Genomic DNA, 24,301 nt, shown 5'->3' with positions numbered 1-24,301 from the left:
ACTACTTCTGTTTTTGTCTTGCCACAGAGTCCATCTCTCCTGCTGCTGAGGCAGTTGTTATGGGAGCAGATGTTATTCATCAGGCAGACCTACGGGGCAGAGGCATTTTAAGGTAATATGACCTCCTGTGTGAGAAATACCAGATCTTATTCTTGAACAAACAGAGCTCTCCTCTGCAAGCCCATGGGTGTTTGTGTGAGTTGCACAATATGGCACTGACTCCCATGGGCGACCATAATTTATCCTTCTATACTAAGTGCATTCTTGCTAAACAGAGAATACCCAGAAAAGGCAAGGAATGTCTCTTGTGACCTTAAAAGCAACCAGGATAATTTTCTGAAATATATTTCAAAATATATATGACTTTTTGGAGTGGAAACACCATAATCACTGCAGAGAAAATGTCCAAAGCCAAGAAATCCACATATAAAATAATTCATTGTTTGATATTTGAGATGTACTTGGGAAACATTCCCAGTGCAGTAGTTCCTCCCTCTAAAGAACTCACAGTACTGAAAATCATTCCCTTCTATTGACTGGGCAACAGTTTAGGGCAGAGCTGGGGCATACTTAAGAATTGCATCCTGCTGAGATGTGCTTTTCACTTACTCTGACAGGAGCACATCCATTTGGTTCAGGCAAATTTTGTAGCAAACATTGTAATTTTAAATTTAAAATATATCTCCAACATCTGCCACAAAACAGACTACAGAAATGTGTGGTATATTGAAAAAAATGGCTGATACATCACGCCTGTCAGAGTTTGTTAGACCAACTCTTCTTCTGTATTGTGCATATTGACAAGTTAAATTTAATGGATTTAAATTTAAAAGATTTAATGTCTTCTTTGAATTCTCTGAAACCATATAAAGGTCAAGACATGAAAGAGACAACAAATAATCAGCACCTGAAAGTTATATTTGTGATTTAAATAGGATTACCCAAGAATGTATGTGCATTGCCATTCTGAGGGCACATCTAAGCATCTAAGTCTCAAGCAGAAGGAAATATACTTTATCTTCCTTTTTTTTATCTAGTTCCTCTTTAGCCCAAACTCATGTAAAATATATTTGATGTTTGCTTTAGTAATAATGGATTTTTTTTTCCTGAAATGATTTTTATCCTGAGCTGAATTGATTTTGATTCTAAATTTCTTTCTGGCACCATTTTAAACTCACAGTGTGAAAACAAAAAGAGAGAAACAAATTCCCTTAATCTGTGATAAATATCCTAGGTCTGTTAGCCAGAATTAATTGCAGACTCTAAGACAGAATATATATATAATCTGGACTTTTGGTAAAAATGCATTTCAGAAAGTACCCAAACACCTGAAGACTAAAATCTTCTCCACATGTATTATCTTCAGCAATCCTTTTGAAACTAGAAACATCTTTGCTAAGTGTTACTGTCTTGGTGTGGTCTGTTACTTTTTTTCATTTCCATTACCTTTTGTTTATTTCAATTAACATATGTCCTACAAAAAATATTGTGTGGGCCTGCTTGGATCTACTTTTGCCCATCGAATTCTGAAGGATACCTAACGGCAAAATTAAAAATTTCTGCACAGATCTTGAAACAACAAGTAGATCAGAGTCAGAAAATATGAAAAAAGGCAAACCAATAGTGTGCCACAAGCAACAATTGAAACAAGGCAAAAATGAAATTATTTCCCCAAAAGCAGCAGGGGACTGTATATGAGTAGGTGTCAATGCTGGCACCAAAACTGCTGCCTCAGGGCACGTTAGGGTCTGAGGATTTGTAAAGCTGTTCACTACAATTTGCACACTGCTGCTCTTGCAGCCCAAAACTGTATAGAAGGGAATATAGAAAAACTATGTAGAAGTAAATATAGTGTCATGAGCTCAACTTTTTGATATTAAATATGACACAAGTAGAAGTGTAGACAGCATAGGAAAAAAACCCCAAAAACAAATAAACAATGATCTCTCTAGTTTCAGGAAATAAATAAAAATTAAAAAGGCAGTTTTTCCCCAAAGATATAATAACAAAGTATTTCTAATATATTGGTACTTTTATTACTATTACTACTGTTATGATAGTTACCCATTGGAACTAAGGCACATTAAATATTACCTTTCTATCATTATAGGTTTGGCTGCAGATATGTTTTTTTCAGGACCTGTAAAATCAAGAGAGAATTTTCATTCTGTCTTTGGGCTGATACCATTACAAGCTAAACTTTGTATCCTGCTGCACTGGCCATACCTGAAAAAATATGCTTAATACACATGGCTTAATCTAATTGGTTTTGATCCACAAAAAGGGATTTTTACCTCCTGGACTAGAGAAGATACTTTCTCTAATAATAATGTGATAATGTGAGTACATGCCTCCTTATTCTTGCTAGCATTATAATAAAAAACCTTGGTCCAAAGCTAGTGACAAAATAACCAATTCTCTTCGTGAAGTTATGGAAGGTTTTCCTCTCTGTTCTTGTGAAACCCTGAGATTTATCCACATGATAAAAGTGACTGAGTACAAAGGTTCGTGTCATTCCTTCCCACCTGCAACTGCAATCCTGTGCACCTCAGCTGGTTAGAGATGCTTACACAGTAGGGGGAGTTTTCAGAGTGGCAATTGTAAAGGAGAAGGTTTCAGAATTACATTTCAGGCAAAGTAGATAGTTAGGGATGCTCTTGCTCTTGAAAGCTAGAAGAGAAGAGCATTTTTTTACGTTTTGTTATGTTTTTGGGGTTTTTTTCAGGTAAGTTGTGAAATATGTCTAATTGCTAAGATCAAAATAAATTTATAATCCAGAAATCAGAGAAAAAACCAAAAAATTATTCTTTGCAGTATGAAAGGCAAAACGGAAGCAACCCACAGCTTTCTCCAGAGGACTGAGTTAAATGGATAGGATCTCCATCTAGAGGCACAGATAAGCAGCTGCCACATAAAACAGTCATTTCTGTAGTAGAATGGTTTTAAAAATATTTCTAAAACATTTTAAACTCTCAGGAAGAGGAGAGCCACATTTTATTGCAATTTAAATTTTATTACAATTAATGAGCAGAGATATAATTTGATAAAAACCTGAAGCCATTACAGTTAAATATTCCTGGAGCAAGCAGTCTGGATGAAGAGTATATGATCTGGGATAAGCTCTATCAGTCAGTGCATGGTTCTAACAACACCAGATCACTGCATGGACCATTCACTTAAGGGCTGGACTTGGTGATGATTTATCCACATGATAAAAGTGACTGAGTACAAAGGTTCGTGTCATTCCTTCCCACCTGCAATCCTGTGCACCTCAGCTGGTTAGAGATGCTTACACAGTAGGGGGAGTTTTCAGAGTGGCAATTGTAAAGGAGAAGGTTTCAGAATTACATTTCAGGCAAAGTAGATAGTTAGGGATGCTCTTGCTCTTGAAAGCTAGAAGAGAAGAGCATTTTTTTACGTTTTGTTATGTTTTTGGGGTTTTTTTCAGGTAAGTTGTGAAATATGTCTAATTGCTAAGATCAAAATAAATTTATAATCCAGAAATCAGAGAAAAAACCAAAAAATTATTCTTTGCAGTATGAAAGGCAAAACGGAAGCAACCCACAGCTTTCTCCAGAGGACTGAGTTAAATGGATAGGATCTCCATCTAGAGGCACAGATAAGCAGCTGCCACATAAAACAGTCATTTCTGCAGTAGAATGGCTTTTAAAATATTTTTAAAACATTTTAAACTCTCAGGCAGAGGAGAGCCACATTTTATTGCAATTTAAATTTTATTACAATTAATGAGCAGAGATATAATTTGATAAAAACCTGAAGCCATTACAGTTAAATATTCCTGGAGCAAGCAGTCTGGATGAAGAGTATATGACCTGGGATAAGCTCTATCAGTCAGTGCATGGTTCTAACAACACCAGATCACTGCATGGACCATTCACTTAAGGGCTGGACTTGGTGATCCTTGTGGGTCCTTCCAAATCAGAATATTCTGTGATCTAGTTAGACTGGAGCAGCCAGTGCACAGAAACATGTACTAAGACCTGAATTTATTCACTGCAACCACCATTCGATTTGGGCATGACCAAGCTCCAAAAGTTGTTTCACAGAACACCATAAATGGGTTGGAAGAGTGGATGATGTCATCAAAAGGGAAAAACTGGGGGCTAGCTCATACCACACACATTTCATCAGTGCACCTATACTGATTTCTGCTGGCAGAGGTTATAGGAAAGATAGAAAAGGGATATCAAAGTGACAGATTGCAGTAAGTGAATTATCCTTTCTGCCTTGTGCTGCACCACTGCTGCTGGAAGTTGACTGAAGCTCCTCACACCCATCACCAAACAAGTTTTATCTGACTATAACTATCTTCTTCAAGCACTTCAGTTAAAATAGCAATGCTAAAACTCAGACTAATATTATACCCATCTTCAGCCATGAGAAAGGTTGCATCAGCAGAAGAGTTATTTAAGTTTCTGTTCAGATTGAATGGAAGATCATTAGGTTCAAGGATACATCTTCTGAAGGAAAAGTGTGGTGAGAGTTAAGCAGTCCCTCTGCAGCCCAGCACAATTGGAGGCACAGTACTTCATTATCCTCAGATCACCTATCACACCTGTGCTGTTAAATACAAAAACCTTGTGAGAGCTCCTCAAAGTCCCTGACTGACAAGTGGTGAAGCTGGTGAAAGAGGAGAGGGATCAGAAGGCTGACTGAAACCAATTTAACATACAGGCAGACATAAAAAATCCCCCCCAAACCAACAACCAACCTCCTGCCCTAAAAAAACCCCAAAAAACCAAACCAACCAACCAACCAACCAAACAAAAAACACCCCAAAAAAATGCACAAAAAAACCCCAAAACAAACCAAAAAAAAAACAACCCACAATAACCCAAACCTGTCTTTCTAGTCTTTCCTGGCTTTTTTTTTTTTTTTTAATGAGCCTGTAGGAATATTGGTCATGAAAAAACCCAGAGAACTGCAGTACAGTACAGGGAGGGTCTCTCAAAGAACCATGGATTAACCCCCTCAACCTCCCAGTGAGTCCAAAAAAGATTCTGTGATATTTCTGTGAGTATCTGCAAATCCCTCCAAGACATAAGAAGTCCTTTTGGGATCATGAATAAACCCATGGAGACTCTCATTCTGTTCATCAGACAGAGTTACAGCAGAGTTTCTGACAGGAATATTAACATATGAGAGCCCAAAGAGACTCTTCCTGAAGCTAAAGAAAATTTTTCCTTTTCCCAAAGTTGTAAATGATGTAAGTACCTGGCTTTTGCATGGGATTTTCTTATTCGCTCACAAAGATCTATCAGATAATCCTCAAATCTGCTTTGGAAAGTACCTTATTTTTTTACTCAGCAAATGCTTTTAATATTCTTTTAAACACCATCATGGTCAGTCTTATATGAAATTCTCAAGAGCTTGAAAATCTAATCTGTTCTTCTGTGTCCATAAATTCTGGGGATTTTTACACATCTTCCATCTTACTTTGCAGCTTACCTAAGATGTAAATTAGAAGCAGTGGAAAGAATGGTGACTCAGGTATACCAGGGAATGGCTCAAATTCTTTGCAAGGATTTAAGTATATATTGAAGAGAAGTTCAAATTTTTTTTCTCAGATGGCAGCTAATTTTTTTTTTTTATACCTATATTACTGTAGACTGAATTTGAAGCAGTGAAATACTGAAGGAACGTAATCAGGTCATTTCCTCACCACAAAGCAGTAATCTATATTTTCAAGCTCATTCTGCAGTCTGAGAAAAGTTTGTGAAAGATGGATAGAGAGGCAATGCCTAACAAAAATACTTATAAAAACATTTAAAAATCTAAAACAAAGTGTTTGCTACAACTATTTATAAATATGTTGATCACAACAATGGTTGTTTACTGTGGGTGTGCATGATCATCTCTCCTTTTGTGAACAGAGAACCTCAAAGAACACATAGTTCTTGCCAATAAAAGGAGAGATTTATTTAGTAGTTTTTAATAGCTACTGCATTAGGGTAGGTTCTCTAAGTCTCTGACTGTGCTGTGTTTCACTATGTGACTGCTACCAACTTTAATTACATAGACTATAGCTACAGACTAATTGTCTTTTGACTCTATTACAGGTTTAATAAATCTGTGTCTAAATCTGGCTCTGATGCATGGGTCCAGATATTGGTCCTAACATGCTGCAGCTACTTTTAGCAAGGTAAAATACCTTAGCTTTGCATTAATTCACCATTCCTTTAAGAGAAACCTCTGTTAAAAATAATGTAATGTTTAGCAAGCTTAACTTAGGAAACTGAGGGACTTGTCTCTGACCATGTACCTTCTGTAAAAATTATATTAATCATCACTGGGCCAGGTAGACTAAAATTCATAAGCAAATACTCTCAAGCTCTCTGCATGGTTTGGTTTTTAAACTGACGTTGTATAGTGTGTTTGCTTCAGATTTTGACCACGCTTGAATATTGACCAATATAAAATAATGGGAACATTTGAAACATAGAGTTTAAGTATAAACTGGATTATTTGAAGCCAAAAAAAATTAAAAACCTGAGGGGCATTTACTAGCACAGGATGGAGAAGAGCAGGCCATTATTCTGTGCACAGATCTGCAAAGTTCACAAACTCACGTTGTTACTTTAGCAATGAAGTCTGTGTGATACAAAATTTGCACTGAGTGATGGTGATGAATGTATTTGATGTCCCTTGCACATTCCATTGTATTTCAAAGATGAGTTTTTAATTAAAAGAGAGAAAGAGGTGGATTTTGAAATTCAGAAACTGTGTCATCGTATTTTACCATGTGGGAAACTCATTTACATTGTGGCAGAACCACCGTGTCAGTTTCATCACAACTGTTGGTATAATGACTTGACTTGCTGATGAAGTCACCTCTCCCATTTGTGGTGTTGAGGATCTCAGTCTCTTTTTATTACAGTCCTGAAATCCCACAATTATGCTGTGCATTACTCTCTGCCCTTCTTTGGCAGACTTATCTGTTACTGTCTGCAAGTTTCCTGTTTCTGCTTCTGCATCTCAGACCACTTTTCTACAGCACACATGTCTAAGGAAAAAAGACTACTGACTAAAATATTTCATTTTCTGAGGTCACACTTTACCGTATTCTTCTGCAGTGGGCCACTTCTCTGAACCTAAATCTATCTTTACATAACAACTCTTTAAATTGGGACTTCGTGGTAAAGCAAACCTACAGGAAGTAAAATTAAATCTAGATAGGAATAGTAGCTAGCAGCATACCTAGGGAACAATCTCCTCCATCAATCTGCTGTGTCCCTGAAGTGTCATGTTGGAGATTAAATCCCTCCCACTGTGCCATGCAAGAGCAGCAGAACCACCCAGCAGTGATTGCTGCATTGCAACGTGCCTCCACAGAGCACAAACCTACTTGAAGAGCACAAGAACATACCTAGAGAAAGACATACAAGGATGTGTGGAGCAAGAGAAAGTAATAAATGGGGTAAGTGTGAGAGACAAAAACAGGAACAAGACTGAGGCATGAATAATAAAGAAGCTGATTAGAAGGAGGCAAGAGAAAGAATTCTGCAAGAGCATTCACTTGGGCTCTTCAAGTTGTCACCCCTTAATGACTGTTTTCAGTTGGAATTCCTGACTGACCCTAGTTTCAGTACCTATCTGTATTATCCTATGACAGCCCATAGAGAGATGGGGTAACATTTCTTCAAGTCTTGGACTTTGAACAGTATTGTGGAAAAATTGAAGTGACTTGAAGTTCTGAAATCTCACCTCAATTGTCATTCAAATATTTAAGTTCTCAACTCCATTGCCATTTACTGAGACTTGGCTTACAAAACCTCTTCAAAGAAGAAGATAGAAATTATTTTTTCAAAAAGTTATAGTCTTCTTTTACAATTAGAAATTCCAGTGTATTTAGCATGCCCAATTATTTTCCCATAATTTGGTCACACAAACACAGTCACTGCCCAGAGTGGAAGTGAGATAACCCAGGGGGGAAAGTGGGATGAAAATGGGAGGTGATTTTCCCCTATTGAAATTCGTGGCTCTGTGCAGCTCTCAGAGTCAGAGGCTGCAGAAAGCCTCAGTGAGCCCACACTGGTTTGCAGATGTTGTGTTCCCCACTCGTACACGCCTTGTGATACTCTTTGAGAGATCTCTGGCTCAAAGGCGTATTTCACAGCTCCTTGCTCTCAGTCACTCGTGCTATAAGCCTGTGACTTCAAAGGGACAGCTGAAAGGAAATGTTTGCAGGAAAAAAAGGGAAAAAGGAAAAAAAAAAGGAAAAAGATTGTCTGCTTGTCCCTTTTTTTTTGTTCATGATATAACAGGCTTAAGATGTTTTGGTATAACTGCTTCTCAGTGGGTTATTTTTCCCTTCTAACTTTACAAAAACTACAAAAAACCCCTGTCAGTAAGGAGGAAAACAGCTGTGTGATGCTTTCATGTTAGAGTGGGCTTGTCAAAGAGCAGGCAAATGACTTTCCGTGCTCTAAGCAGGCTCCTTGGGTCAAGCTGGGCTGATGTCCAAGACAGTGCCCCCAGTTTTTCATTTTAGACCTTTCAGCAGTAGCCCATGCTAAAGCACTACTGCTCCCTGCTGCAGACCCAGTCACAGAGTAAACAGAAAAATCTCTGAGGGCTCGTGGTGCCCTTTCAGGCTGTAGGCAAATCACCATCATGACATTTTCTCGTTCCATAGTGTAAATGAGGTTCGGTTCTAAATTCAATACTTTTAAAGCCTTAAACATGTTATCTACAACATCAGTGTCCTCCACATATATAAAGTCCTGAATGTCTTTCATGAAATTTCTTAAGGTTTGGGGGTTTATTTGGGGGTTTGGTTTTTGGTTTTTTTAGCATGTATAAAACTATATTAAACTATATTAATACATATACTATATGTATTAACTATATAAAAATATATTTTAGTATGTATAAAACTATATTATACATACTATATTTTAGTATGTATAAAACTATATTTTTTAGAATGTATAAAACTATATTAGATATTTTTTACGTTTTTAATTAGTTTGGATCTGTTTGTTGCTCTGCTCTTTATCTGTTGTGATATGCAATGCAATCCCATTGAACGTTCGAGGCACTGAACAACACCAAATAATTAAAATGAAGACAGTCTTATTTGTAGAAAAACATAGTGGAGGGATTTACAGTCTGGTTAATGTTTAACCTCTTAATCTTTCTAATGTTAGTGTTGGAGAATGCCCTTTAAAATTAATTATCTGTTTCTGCACATTTACTACTTTGTAAATGAGCATTTAAAAATGTAATTTTTCTATACATAGATCTTTCATAATTTTGTGTCCACTCATAATGATTCTGGTTCTCCTAAACAAATGCTATCCAACCCATCCTGCCACTGACATAGGCATTTATTCTCTTCCTAATTGTGTAAGGTTTGTAGATCTCAGACCTTGTAATTCAAGGGATACTTTCTCCTTAACCCCACAAAAAACATTCCAATGATAGCACATTTGCATTGCATCACCTTTGCAAAGAGGATCAAGCATACAAAAAATGGCATCCACAAATAATTTAATTATATCTGGTAAGAAGAAAAATGGATCTTGTGATTTACTAAATTCATACCCTATGTGTCTGCACAATCTGTTTGTAATTGAACATAAGAACATAATTCATAGCTAATTTCAAATACAGGTATGGCAGAGAGATTAAGAGAGCTGAACTCTTACACTTTCTCTGAAGAATCTCTTCTTGTTGCCTTAAAATCTTCACAGGTGAAGGGAGTTTGTTTCTCTGCATCAGGTAGTGAGAATCTGACGCAATTTGTCTTGTGAAAACCAGAGTCAATATGACTTCAACTCCCATGTAAATACACATGGACTTCAAACACAAACAGAAATTTGTGTTTCAGGCATTCTAACAAATTTGTCATGACCCCGCAGCACATGACTTGAGATACTTCCTGTCCTTTCAATGCTGGGATACAGGGTAGTGTTTGAGAGCAAGTAAATGGTGATGCAGCTTGTTCTGGTATCTGGTTGAGAATAAAGATAATGTAGTAAAAAGAGGAAAAAATCACATATTTCCTAGCTTCTCTTTCTAAGTCTTGTGATGCACATTGTGCTTCTGTGGTCAGGAAGTGGTTCATTCTACCTGTCTTTGTTAGGGTCAGGATAACAATAAATCTTATACAGTGAAATTGGATAAGCAAGCCAGAAGTTTTGCTTTTGCAAGGCTCTATGCAGGAAGTGACAAGAGACATTTGAGGTTTTTCTCTGTCTGAAAAGAAAGTTCATGAAGCTGTTTTGAGACTTATAAGCAAACTGACAAAGGCAGTACTATTAATGATGGGGAATGTCAAGTAGTTTAGTACTTAACCTTAGATTTTTTTTTTCCTTTTGTCCTCCTTTTTTTGTTTGAGGAGGTGTTATATCACTAAAAGTGACTGAAACTACTCCAGCAAACACAGAAGTTTGTTAGAGGTAATCACAATGCAAGTAATCATTTTTCTTGCTTCCTTAAAATGTGTCTGTTCTCCAACAGATAGAAAATCAAAAGTTCATAATGCCTTCAAAGCATAATCTCTCTTTCTCCGTATGTGTATGTATAGAATACATATTTATGCTCTGTTGTAGTTTTATTATTTCCTATCTTTTTAATTATTTACTAATCTATTTCTCAATACGCTTAATCTGCATTGCATTTTTTCCTCTTTATCTGGTTTTCTTGTCATTGTGTGCACAAGGGGTTTGGGCAGAAATGTGAGTATTAGACAAAGAAAAATAAATCCAGTATGATCAAAATCATATGTGCACACAATAAGCAGTGTTTCTGTCAGAAAGTGTACACCCATTGAATGTACAGTGTGTTTATGTCTCTCCTCTATATTGTTTGGGTTTGAGATTCACAGAATTAATCTGAGCTCCCTCTGTAGCTAACAGAGCTCTCTATTCATGACAAAAATATACAGATAATATTTGCTTGTGCTAGATTCACTTCATCTGCTTTGCAAACACGCTACTTTTGTGAAGGTTTAGAATTAATTAAATATCAGGCTGCTTGTGAAAACAGCAATCACTGGGAGGATATTAGAGAGTGTTTCTGGATTGAGTTGTGAAATTCCACACATCAGCATTGGCCCTGGAAGCCTGACTTCAGAGACTGCTGAGAGCAGGGCTCCACTGTACAAGCTACATTACTCATCCACACTCCAATTTCAGAGCCTGAAATCTCATGGTAAATTGCTCTGAAAAAAAGTCAATAGGTCAAAAGCCCTGTGTATGCCAATGGCAAAATTTCTGTTGCTTTTGGTAAGCTCATGACTTTTCTATGAAATAGGCAAGAAACAGGATTGGTGTCTGGGGACTAGTCCTAGTTCATTGTTTTATTCAATCCAGAATCATATTCTGCTCTTCTCTGCTGTAAACTGTCCTGGGATCACCCTTGCTATTCATCACTTAGGAAGGAACTCTGTCTTCAGTACCCATTTGTAACATTAAGAGTGCCCAACCAAGCATTTCCTTTTTCTGAAGGACAATATTTCTCTTTTCTCTCCTTAGCACATGGTCATGCAAAACTAACTGGGGCTTGTGACTGTTGCCAGGTTATTGGCATGTATATCTTGAAAAAAAAAATCTGCAAAATATAACATTGGGTTCAGGTTTGGAACCTAATGAGCTTCTGATGTTCTGGAGCTGCAGATACCCAGTTCTGCTTTGGAGACTGCTTTTCCAGATGAATTTTCTGCTTTTCCAGGTGTATTTTCTACTTTTAAGCACATGCAGCAGCTCACCCATCCTGTTTATGCCTAAATGGATCTCCATGGATATGACTATTGTAAGTTCATAAAGTAACATGGAACCTTACCTGATAAAACAACTTTTTATATGGCAGAGACAAGTAGAATCATCATAAAAAAGAGACTAATAACTGTCCTATGATGATTGTGATAATCAACAGAACAACTGAGGAATAAAATACCTTCTTTTTCATTCACCTATTCTATGGAGGAGATGCGGCCAACAGGTTTCCTTTATAAATTGGAAATTCAAACTCTGGGAAAAGCTGTGGGGAGAAGAGATACTGGGATGTCATGGGATAGGATGAGTTGGAGGAAGCCCTGACAAAGACAGAGTCATCATAGTAAAAACAGGAGGAGAGGAAAACTATATGACTGCCATGGGCAAGTTTTCAAACTTTTTGTTCAAGTGAACAAAATAAAATCGACATAACTCATCAACATTTTTACTCATGTCTTGTCCCTTAAGTGAATAAGACAAAGGAACAAATAAATAACAGCAAAACAAGTTGAACTCCCCCACGTTTGTCCTCCCACCTCCTAAAAAATAATGTTTCCTGTAGTAGAAACATTAGTACAAGACTTTTAGTACAAATACTGCTCTTCTGTAGCACCTGTATGCCACTCCTGTGGTTTGAGGTAATGGAAAAGCTTCCAGACAACTGAATATTTCCCCCTACTGTAAAATCTCTGGGTGGCTTAGACCCAACATTTAAAAACACTTACAAATGTGAATAACCTCAAGATGCCACAGGTGGCCACATCTAACAGTTTAACACAAAGGCCACTAATTAAAGCTCTCTCTGTGTAAAAGGAAAGCAAAAAGCAAAGCTCTATATATGTCTCCCTCTCAAAAGAAAATCAATGGAGACTACAGGAAATTTCTTAGAGAAGATTGGTTCTTTCAGCTCAGTCACTGAACCCACACAGAGTGGCTGAAGTGGTGAAGTATTCCCTAGGGCACCTGGGCTCTGCCTGCAAGGCTGGAGATAAGAATCAAAACTGGGATAAACAGGGTGTTTCCTCCTTCTACTCACATTGCTTTGTGCCCTGATTCTCCTATGGTTTACCACTTCAGGGGCAGTGACTCTCAACAATTTCTTTGGATATCTCCTTATTTCCCATCAGCCATGAAACAGAGGGTATGTCCAGGGATGACTGTGTCCAGCAGATCAGAAGTATCTCTAATATAGAGACTTTTCATTTTTTTAAAAAATTCTTTTGTTCAGTAACTGATGCATCTTGGAAAGTAGTTTGAGAGCAGACCACATGTCCAAGATCAATGACAACGGATATACTGTCAGATAGAGTGAAGCACGGGACCTGTGAGGGAAGGCTGAGGACAGTGAAATGTTTAGCCTGAAGAAGAGATGGCTGTGGTAGCAACCTGCCAACACCTACAGGGAATCTAGTGGTGTGTCTAGTGTCTTCTTTTATAGAGGGTCAAAGAAAGTAGACAAAAGGTTTTGATGACATTGAAAGAAAAAGAATTCCACTGTGACGCCAGCAAAGCAGTGGACAGGCTCCCACCTACAGAGAATCTAGTTTTTACAGTGGTGTGTCTAGTGTCTTCTTTTATAGAGGATCAAAGAAAGAAGACAAAAGGTTTTGATGACATTGAAAGAAAAAGAATTCCACTGTGATGCCAGCAAAGCAGTGGACACAGATTTGTGTACAGGCTCTATCCTTGGAAGTTTTTCAAGACACAACAGATAAAACCCAGAGCAACCTTGTCTGAGCTCAACACTGACCCTACTTTGAGTATGAAATTGGAGTGGAATCTTCCTGAGGCTGTATTTGCATGAATATATCTATGTTTCTGTGATTCTAGTATATGCCATGAAGTCCACAGGTTTTCTGGATCAGGAAAGCAGGAACAAAAATACCTTTGTTTAATATGGAATCAGACATGATGAAAACAACCCATGTGATTGTGCAGAAAACAGTCTGTGAGAAAAGCACGATGGAGACAAAAAGGAACCAGCATCATGCAGGTGCTTGGCTTCTCACTCAGAGTAAGTCAGCATCTGATCTGCACTAGAATTAACTGCCCTAAAGGTTGTCCAAGAGGAATCACCTTCCTGCAGTTTGCAATCTACTCCTAGCAGCTGAAGCCGAGATGACCCAGGGAATCTGAAAGAGAGCCCCCTTACCCCAGTTTCTACAGCTCTGACCTGTTGTTGACCACTAGGTAGCTTTTGCAGCCAGTATGAGAGAGACCCCGAGGATGGATGCAAGGGCCCACAGAGAACAGCTTAAGGAATAAAGATCATATCTTACCTGATTACACCAATTTCCTGGAGAAAGGTTTAATGTGAGCAAAGCTGTATGCTGGCAAGCAAGGGCCCACAGAGAACAGCTTAAGGAATAAAGATCATATCTTACCTGATTACACCATTTTTCCTGAAGAAAGGTTTAATGTGAGCAAAGCTGGCAAAATTTCAGCACAAGACCAACTCCTAAGGTGCATACCTCAGCTCATTCCAGAGCAGAATAGAATCAGTGGAATCATTCACATATGCTTTGCAGTGAAGCACAAGTGAATCAGGCTCCATGTTTGCCCCTACCCCTTATTTCTATTCTTGCCCCACCACAAGTTCACATAGCTGTTGTAATGAATCACATGAGGAGATCCCAAGCCCTGCAGTCTGCCAAACAAGTGCTACCTTGTTCATAAGCAAGAGAAATGCCTGTTTTAGCAGGCCCTGGCAGAACTGTTAAATAGCAGTGAACAGGATCACACATCAGTAAGTCTTTCCATCTACATTACATGATACATATCTTTTGCCTCCCCTCCAAAATGTTTTTACTGCTGATGGTGACAACTGTCCATCTCTCATCCCAAGCATGCAGGTCTGGAAGGAGCAGCTACTTCCTCTCTGAGCATAATAACCCTGACATGAATGGAGTCTGCAATGATGATGCAGCTGAGATCCATTTTCCAGTGTAAAGGCTCAGCACAGAAGCATCAAGTGTGCCAACCACATACAGTTCAAACAAAAAGGCATGTAGGAAGGTAGCCAGACTCTCTGGGTTATCATTTCTGCTATTAACTTGGAGGTTCTGTTGTTCATCCGTTGTTGAAGAGGATGAGGGTATAGAGATCCAGTCCATTTAAAGAATAGTCAGTCCACTGATGCTCTGTGAAGTTACCTCTGTAATTAGTGCAGCTCTAGTTACAACCCATTCAGACCAGCATTCTCAGTTTTTTGACTGCCATTACAGTATCAGAAATATATTTTGCAAAATACTTGAGTATGAAAAATAAAAGTAGAAGGATGTGTTGTAGCAGAAATGTTACATTAGAAGTGATGATGATATTGCATATGATAACACAGAGCTTTTGAAGGAACAGGGCTTTGGCATAAAAACAACGACTTCAATTGAACTTTTCTGCATTCAGTGTTCATCCCTGAAATATGTGGGCACAGCACATCACCCCTGACCTCAAAAGCACGTGTGGCACCCAGAAGTGCTAATGCTTATGGCAGTCTATTTATCCATTCCAGTCTCCTGTCTGTCCATCTTTTTTTCCCCCACTTTCCTGCTCCAAGTTTATCTTGCAGCTCAAATCTCAAAGATTTACAGGTGATGTCTCACTCACCTCAGAGCAATTCTGGGCACAGTAGGCAGGCCAAGACAACAGAGCTGGTCTATGACTTCATGCCTTGCCACAGTTCAAGGAGGACACCTGGAGGCTTGGAGGACACCTGGAGGCTTGTTCACCTTTTCATTTTCTTGTCTGTTTACAGGCAATGAAACAGGCAAGCACTGGGTGTTTTTTAAGTACATTTTTACACAGAGCCTGTTCCTGCTGGGAAGTGGTAGGATTTTGGGGCACATCACTGATGGCAGGCATTTCCACATAAACACACAGAGCTTTTGCTAAGGGAAAGCTACAACAATGCTCAAAGAGAAAGGAGACAGCAGTGTCTAAGAAAGGAAAAAGGGAAGATAAGAGGATTCATTTAAATGCAGCGAAGCTGAGCTAAAACCTGGATCAAAGCATTGAAATGATACCATGAAGTTGGTGGAAGCCTGGTAGAACTGGCCCAAATGAGACTGCTGAATAATAAGTGATTCATTCTTATAATTCCCCCTCTCTTTCATCTTTGTGTGCTGAAGGTAAGTGAATCCTTATTCCATTCCTACATTCAGTGAAACCATAAATAAGCAAGTTATTAGTATTATTACAGCCCCAACTGTAATGCCAAAATCTGGCAAGGGCCTAAAAGGTTTTCAGTAGTTTCACCAAAAATAACAAGAACAAAAAAAGAAGCCCACCACCTCCAACTGTCATCAAGCTCTTTATATATTAAACTACTCCAGAAAGACATAATATATAATAATAATAACAACAATATATATAATACATCATATATAATATTATAATATATTCTAATATATAACAATAATAATTGTTATATATAATTGGCTCATGGATACCAGATAGATTGTGTCATCATAACTACCTCTCTTTTGCTTTAAAAGTTCACTTTAAAAGTTCACTTTTCCTGTCACTGGATTCACATCCACAGTGAATCCAGTGACAGGAAAACTCCCTGGAATATCTACACATTCTGACTCATTAATTCTTTTCCCTAACTGGTTCTCTGATGCCATTTGAAATTAAAGTGTTGAAAATATTCCAAACACATTTTCTTCTCTAAAGATTTTTTGATGCATACCACAGTGTTTTCCATCACTTGTATCCACTAAGCTGTGCTCTGTCTCTCTCTCTCTGTTCTGTCGTTTGCCGTGCTCCCAGGAGATTAACAAAGATAAGTTATTTAAGTTTTGACGACTCTGCAGGGCTGCTTTCAAAGTGGCATTTTTTTAATGTTATTTTTTTTTCTACTTGGAGAAAGTGCCTTTCCTTCTGGAACAAACTTCTGAAAAACATTCTGGCGGGTATTTTCTTTTCCTGCTAATCTTCACCTTCAGTGTTGTAGACATTCAGGAAATAAAAGTTCCAGTTCTGAGACCAGAAGGGCTATGGTGCTTAGAAGGTGTTGAAGAAAGGTCTTGTCAGAGGGTTACCCTTTGGCTACAGAGTAAGTTTCCCTATGTTTGACTGCTCCTTCTGAAAATACTCATGCAAACTTCCTAAAAGCTGTCTTGAATCCAGAAAAAATCTTCTTTATGGCACTTAGATTATTTCATTCTTTCATGGCATCATAGATAATTTAAATACCCCTTTAAAGTATACTTTAAATGGAGAAGCTCACAGCTAAAGAAAATCACAGTGATCACATGCCTCACAAGAAATTGTATGTTATGATAACTATTTTGAATCTTGTGAAAGAATTCAAAGTATGGGTGCTCAGAGTAGTATAATTTTTAAACTATTATTTTTTAATTCCCTGGTATATCTTATAATATTCAACAAAAAATTATTAGATTTCTACTAAGAATATTGGATAGGAATAAAAGAATATCCAGAATATAGTGGATAAGAAGTAAAGCCATGCCGGTATCAAGAGCCTTGTCATGTGTCAGTGTGCAGTTCAATACCTGGCTTCTAGTGGTGGTTACAGATTTACTAATTACTACAGAACAGTGAAGGAGAGGGTTTCATACCTATAGCAGCTGATGTTTATTTAACAAGGGTACCTAAGTTAGTAGACTCACCTTCAGCTCTTCAGTGAATGAGGATGGGAAGGTTTTTTCACAGTCATTTGGGTTTTCAGATCTCTGAATCAGGCACCTGAAATCTCTCTCTCTGCTCTCTCTTAGGCCCCAACCCAATATCTCAACTGCAGCTGAGTGGAGCATGAACCTCCATCCTGCCAAAGAATTGTGCCATTTATTCTTTGTTATCCAGTTAATTCTTAGGGAGTCTCATTTTGTCTCATCTCTTCTCCACAAATTATTGTGCAACCTAATGTGGAGAAAACAGTCAAACAAGCATGTTATAATTGCAATGAGTGGAGCAAACAGCATGGCAATAAAGTTGACTGAACAGCCTCCCTCATGAGTTGCTTTTTATTGTGTTCTGCTGTACTGTCATTCCCCTAATGCTGCCCATTCATCTTGTGCTGGGTTACAAGTCAAACCTGCCTACACCCATGTTCTCTTGGGGCTGGAGAGATCCAGCTGTGGCCCATTCATGACAAATAAACTGTCTCATAAAAATACAAGGGTTCCCCCATAATTTTTTGCCTGACTTTCTGTATCGTTGCCATGGAATAGATGATTGCAACTGGACAATCCACAAATGCCTTCCTTGGCATATGTCAGAGAGCTAGGCATCATTTATCTGAGATGCCAGGGCAATATCAGAGGCATTCAGGGGTGAGAATAAGAGATATGGTACAATCTATAGCAGTGTGTAGTAGCACTATAATTGACGGAAGATACAGGGAAATGGAGTTTACCTACAAGTAAACCAAGCAGTATAAATTTTTTTTGTACTCCTCTAGTGTAGTAACACTCACTGGGGAAGGAAAAAGCTGTTTCATGAGGTGAGGGGAGGAGGGGAAAGAAAAGAGAAAAATTCAAGCATGTTATTGTAGAAGATTATAGTGGGGATTTATAAGAAAGCAGCTGCTCAATTTCTCACCCTGAGTCAAACCGAGACAAAAGGTCAGTGAATACAGTAATGGCAGCTCAGTATCTACTTCAGTAAGCAGCAGAGTGACTTTGCCCTCTGCAATCTTTCAGCATGAAGAAAGACTGCCTTGATTTTTTTTGCACTTAAAGAAAGTAAATCATGTCCACTTCCAGAAAGTTCAATAAACCTTTCTGGTTAACATATTTTAGAAACTCCAGTCAAACCCTCTAGTTAATCTGAAACCCTAAAGCAGATGCTTTGACAACTCCACAATATTTACATCTTCTAATCCTGTCACTACAGCATGCAGAGACTTTTTGTGCTTAACTATAGAAATAGATTTCCTGCTTCTTGTTTTTCTGTTGAGTCATAAAAAATTCCCTGCTATAAAAGATCCATAACCAATTTATATCCATCTTTTAATATCCTGGTTCAATTATGGTTTTTATTAGCTCAAAAGTTACCTTAAATGCTCTGTATTTTCCAAGAAGTAGGTAATTAAATAAATAAACAATTTAACTGCAAGGGAAAGAAAAGCTTCATTCCAGTATTTATCACAAAGTATTCTAAGCAACTGGTTCCAAGCTGTATAATGACTGTCCTGGGTTAAGATTCTTCTCTCTGAACATTTCAGATAGAAAGGTCTTTTACCTCTTGTCTCTACTAAGGCTAATTTAGCTGACATACTGAGACATCAGAGACTGCCACTGTCTAGCTTGAAAAGAAAAAGGAGAGGATGCAGTGATCACATGGAATCACTCTGTCAGACAGAGGTGGAACTCAATGCTTATTTTGCCTTATTCTTCTCAAATAGGGGACTTTAGAGAAAATTGAAAGTCCACAGATGTGAATCTGGTACAAGGAGCTGTATTTTCATGTGCTGCACATATGGCACTGCCATGAGAGTGGTTTGTGGTCTCACCATCATTTAAACAGGACTGAACGTGTGGACTCACAAAAAGTACATGTAAAACGTTCATAATTAAAGTCTGCAAGACTACATGCACAGAGAGATGACATTCTGTGGCTGGATTTCCAGGACCATTTCTAAGCAGTACAACTTACTCAGACTTTTTTTGTCTTTTTTACCTAGTTACAGCTATTTATCCTACTGTTTGTTTAGGAGCTTCCTAAATACTTGATCACATTTGAAGCTCTAATGGACACAAGCAGAGGGAGAATTAGAAACTCATTGGGCATGTCCTATGTTTTCATGGTCCAACTCTATCTGACTATCACAAGGTGTACTGAGATCAACTCTTACCATGTACATCTTTCAGCCTTTGTTAGACATTTAGATCTCCCAAGTATGGTGTTTATTGAAAAAAAACAAACTGTGTTCCTATGTGCTCCAGAGACCTGAGCTTAGTCCTGCTCTGAGGGTGAGGCAGGAAGGCTTGGAGAAGATAATGTATTGGCTTTTGTATCTGAAGGTACTTACACTGGCATAATTGCAATTATTAATACTGCTGACAGGATGCACCCAATGTATAATTTGAGGTAATGTTTGGCAACTTGAGCAATATGAATCATGAATCATTCATTAAGTGAGCAATGCATTTAATGAGTTAGAATTAATTTTTAGATGTCCTCTGTCATTTTGTTGTGTAATTTAAGGTCACCAGCAGTATTTTTTGTATATCATAATTTCATTGAGCAATTTATGCAATTTCTAAAGTGCAAATATATTATTTGCTTTAGTTCAAACTTATTTTTTTGCTCAGGAGAAAGACTTTGGGAATGGTGCCTGCTTGATATGTCAGATCCTCTTTGGCTCTAAATTGGCACAGCTATATTGAAGTTAGCAGAGCCCTACCACTAAAAAAAAAAAAAAATTGACAGTGTGGCTTTGAGCAGGGATTTGTTTCCTAGTCAATAGCTTTGCAGGCAGCCTACCACTCAACCAGACACCAATACATTCAAATTAATTATAGACTTTTTGATTGCTTCACCAAAAATTGACTTTGGGAATGGTGCCTGCTTGATATGTCAGATCCTCTTTGGCTCTAAATTGGCACAGCTATATTGAAGTTAGCAGAGCCCTACCACTAAAAAAAAAAAAAAAAATTGACAGTTTGGCTTTGAGCAGGGATTTATTTCCTAGTCAATAGCTTTCCAGGCTGCCTACCACTCAACTAGACACCAATACATTCAAATTAATTACAGACCTTTTGATTGCTTCACCAAAAATCCTCAAAGGTTTTTGACCTCAGGATGTGGTACCATTGCTCTGTGTCAGCCCAAAATGGAGGGGCTTAGGCATGAGGAGCTCATCTTTTCTGAGATATAAGTAAGGCAACTTTTTCTGCATTGACTTAGGCTCCATTTTTCTTCCAGTATATCCTAATAAATAACTGAGAAAATCCCCCTCCTTTCTGCACAGTGCTGTAGTTTACATTTTAGTTGTACATGCTCTGTCTCTGGAGACAGCCATCCTCACACTCCATCACCAGAGGGATGAAGACAAAATGCCAGCTTCCTGAGAGACCTCTGAGATGTCTTTAACTGCATAATAATTGATGTTTTTATGGAGTTCCAGATCATTTACTGATATTGAACACTTCAGTGGTTTAATCCTTCCTCACACAATGTGTAGACAAATAATAGCTTGATAGAATTCATCATTCATGAAAGGCAGACAGAGCAGGCAAGCCAGCATGAAAATATTTTAATTATACTTTGTCAGAAGTATATCACAGGAGATGAGTGCTCTTCTTTCACCAGTTTCATTTGGAGAATTTTCCCAAGTCTAAATTTATTTGCTATTAATTGCATTGGGTTCAGATGCTGTATTTCGAGAAGGCAAGAAGAAAGTGAGACAAGGTAAGAACAAAGAGTAGCAGAACACTACAGAACTTAGGTGAGCAATTTTTTGCTTGAGACCAGGCTTGGAAATGAAAAAAACTTCCTAGAAAACAGCAAGTACAGAAAAGAGGATAGGACAAATCCCACGTTTCAGTAACTCCTTGCTTTATGCAAATTTAATATGGGACAATACTACAGAGTGCCACTGGATACAAATCAGCAGGGCTAACTCACTGCAGAAAATCTGCCCTTTGGTAGATGTTCTCCAGCACGGCATGTGTTATCCAGGCATTTCTCCCTCTCTTCCCAAAATGTATTTATAAAGTATAAGTATCTAGAAGTGTAAATGAATGGCATCTGGAGTTGATAAGGAACATAGAAAATTGTCCTTCTGATCAAATAAAAAAGTTATGTAATTTTTTTTTTCCCTGGAGCTGAATCCAAGCTTACTAAGCCAGAGGGATTTTTTCCACTGTCTTTCAATAGTTTTGGGATTGAGCCCCTGGGAAACTCTGCAGGACAAAGCAGGGTTATTGATCAGCTTCTGCTTAAGTGAGTATAATTATTTTAATGTTGTATGAAACAGCACTTGATAAAGGTTGCCACAATTATTTTGTCTCCTATGCAAATGTAGTATTGCTTTTATGTGTGACTGCTGTTATAAAAGATAAAAAGATGGGGCAAACCATATAAACAATTATATTTTCTTTCTTGTCAGTGTTATCATAGCATCATAGACTACAGAGTCCTCACAGTGCTGAGATAAAGCTTGTATTGAAGGACTAAAAATAAGACATAAAGTATTTACCTGGCCTTTGGTGAATATAGAAAATGGTGAAAAATTTTTCTGTCATCTTGGTTGCCACTTGAATGTCTAAGAGCAAGAACTAATTAAAGGAATTCCAAGTAAAATTTCTAAAATTTGCTCTATTCTGCTGCCATTTAAAGCCAATAACAAAGTACTCTTGGCAGTCATAGTGGTGAGGTCAGGGAAGCAGGACAGGGAATTGAAATTCTTCCTGTCCTAAAAGCTCTATACATACTACCAAGGTAATGGGATCAAGCCCCAGGTTTCCAGCCGTATACCTTGTTTGACAGTGACTCCAAAACATAGGCATGTATCCAATATGTAATTCATACAAACACAACCATTTTTTTAAATCTTGCCAAGCTTTTAGTGTCAGTAAAATTTCCCTGCAGTGAGAAGCAACAATTCAATTAAATGTTGCATGAAATTATTTCTTTTCTCCTGCTGTACATTTGCTGACTATTAATGCATCCTGTGCTATTGAACTCAAGGTAGACAGACGTATATATTTAGCTCTATTTAGCTTTCTCAATGCAATTAATTTAATTTTTATAACTCTGTCATGATTGATATAACTATTTTCTTTGCCAAAAAAATTTCCTAGCGTCTTCAATTCCTTCTTACACTGAATGATGTAAAATGTCTGCCTCAGTGGGAGGAGGGAAGATGTTTCCTTAGTGTTTTTAGACCTTCACATTTCTGTATTTTTCTTTCTTAAAGACAAGATAATTGAAACAAAAGACAAGAGGGCTGAAACCACTGTGGATGAGACATTTAACTCTTCATCAACAAGAGTCCCTTAATTGGTTGGGTTTTTTTCTTTCCCTAAAAAGGTTACTTTGATTTCAAAGCTGATGTTTGTACATGTATGCACCTGAGACTGCCCATTACATTTATCAACTTTGTACATAATGTAATTATTTAGGAGTACATTAGAGCCTTACATATTCTATCTTGGCTAACCTAACCACTTCCATCAGCTAATTTTGCCAACTCTATATTTCCCTTTAGCTTATTGACTTCATTAGGGTGCTAATAATTGTAGATAATTAAGAGCAAATATTGCAAGCAGTAGTCCATTTCTCTGTTCAATCTTATACTGAGGCTTGACAGTTATTGTTTCTGCTGCCTTACTATCTCTTTGGGAAAGATTTTTCCTTGAGAGTGTGGGCTCTGAGAAGAGCTGGAAGATGGAGGTGAAGAGTCTTAGAGAACATAAACCAAGTCTTAACAGGACTTGAGGGTATTCAGGTACTTCAAAGCCTGCATGCTATAAAAACACACATTGGTCTGAATAGATTCTCAGTCAGAGAAACGTGGAAAATTGAATTGTCTCCCTGTAGGAAATATTACTAATTTGTTTTCAGCCCACACTGATGAAATTTTGACATCTCAACTATTTGCACATAAAAGAAAGTTGAAAACAATCTCAGTGTGGAAATATTAGACTGTAAAATGTTTTCTTCCTTGACCAAAGAGAAGATTATCAATCTCAAAAGGATGATGTATTTGCATGAAAAAATTTATACAATACGTCTGACAACTGAATACATTAGTGTTGGGATTTTTTTTTTTGATTGAAATGTTTATTTGTAATGTTATATCTGAAATATTCTATTACTAATAGTACTGGGAAAACATCATATTTTGTTTTGTGGTAGTGTTTTGTTTGGGTTTTTTTTGATCTTCTAGAGTTTTAAGGAAACATTTCATCCAAAAGATTTTAGATAACTTCTCTCCTACTGTCTATTTTCCTTAAAAAAAAAAAAAAAGAAGAAGTAATCATTGAGAGGACTCTCTTTTGGTTGACTGAAGGTATAGAGAACATTCATGCAAGGACATCCATGAAAATTCCCTTACTGGAATGTGCCAGAGAAGAGGTATTTTGAAGAGATGTCCATTTTAAAAAGATACCAAATTTCTGTATGAACTCAGAAATTCACTAGTTTTCATTTTATTATTTTTGGCAATAGATTATTTCTGACATGCCGGTTAACATATTTTCTTAATGTCTTTTATTTTTCATTTTCATGAAAACATTTTTGATAAATTATGTGCTTCTTTGTTTGCTGTAGTTGTTAATACAATATGGAAGGAAATAGAAGAGAAAAGCTTGTTTCAGTGTGGAAATGGAGCCTAAAACCTAATAGAAGGAAAATCCTGGTTTTGATTCAGGTAAACGTCTGTGGAACCAGAATAGCTTTGGTTTTTTTACAACTGCCACCAAAAGAGAAATTTGATGAAACTAAATGTTCAAGTTAACTTGTTTTATTTGAATTACCTTGGCTTGTCTGGATGAGAGAGCTCTGTGGCAAAATGCATGCCACCTTTCAGCTTTCACAAGGGCTCCAGCTCATCTCTGCCACCACAGGCAGGGAGCCCGTGGTGCTCTCAT

At 37.6% G+C, this 24,301-nt stretch overlaps 1 protein-coding gene across 3 annotated transcripts in view; it reads right to left on the bottom strand.

The window, feature by feature from the left end:
- The window catches only part of CHRM2 (cholinergic receptor muscarinic 2), an 82,252-nt gene that overhangs the window by 4,999 nt on the left and 52,952 nt on the right, over positions 1–24,301 (bottom strand). Inside the window, exon 1 of one of the 3 annotated variants that reach the window (XM_039708260.1) lies at positions 9,672–9,755. The exons of 1 other annotated variant lie outside the window; for it this stretch is intronic. The gene's annotated coding sequence lies outside the window, so the exon portion shown is untranslated. Of the gene's footprint in view, positions 1–2,094; positions 2,111–9,671; positions 9,756–24,301 lie in introns of those variants that run through there. One more of the 3 variants, XM_039708262.1, reaches the window with a different exon arrangement.

This window comes from Passer montanus, unplaced genomic scaffold (genome assembly GCF_014805655.1).
Source record: "Passer montanus isolate IOZ18808 unplaced genomic scaffold, ASM1480565v1 scaffold20, whole genome shotgun sequence".
Classification (NCBI taxonomy): domain Eukaryota; kingdom Metazoa; phylum Chordata; class Aves; order Passeriformes; family Passeridae; genus Passer; species Passer montanus.
Note: the sequence above shows the minus strand (reverse complement) of the source record. Positions and strands in the feature narration are given on the sequence as shown.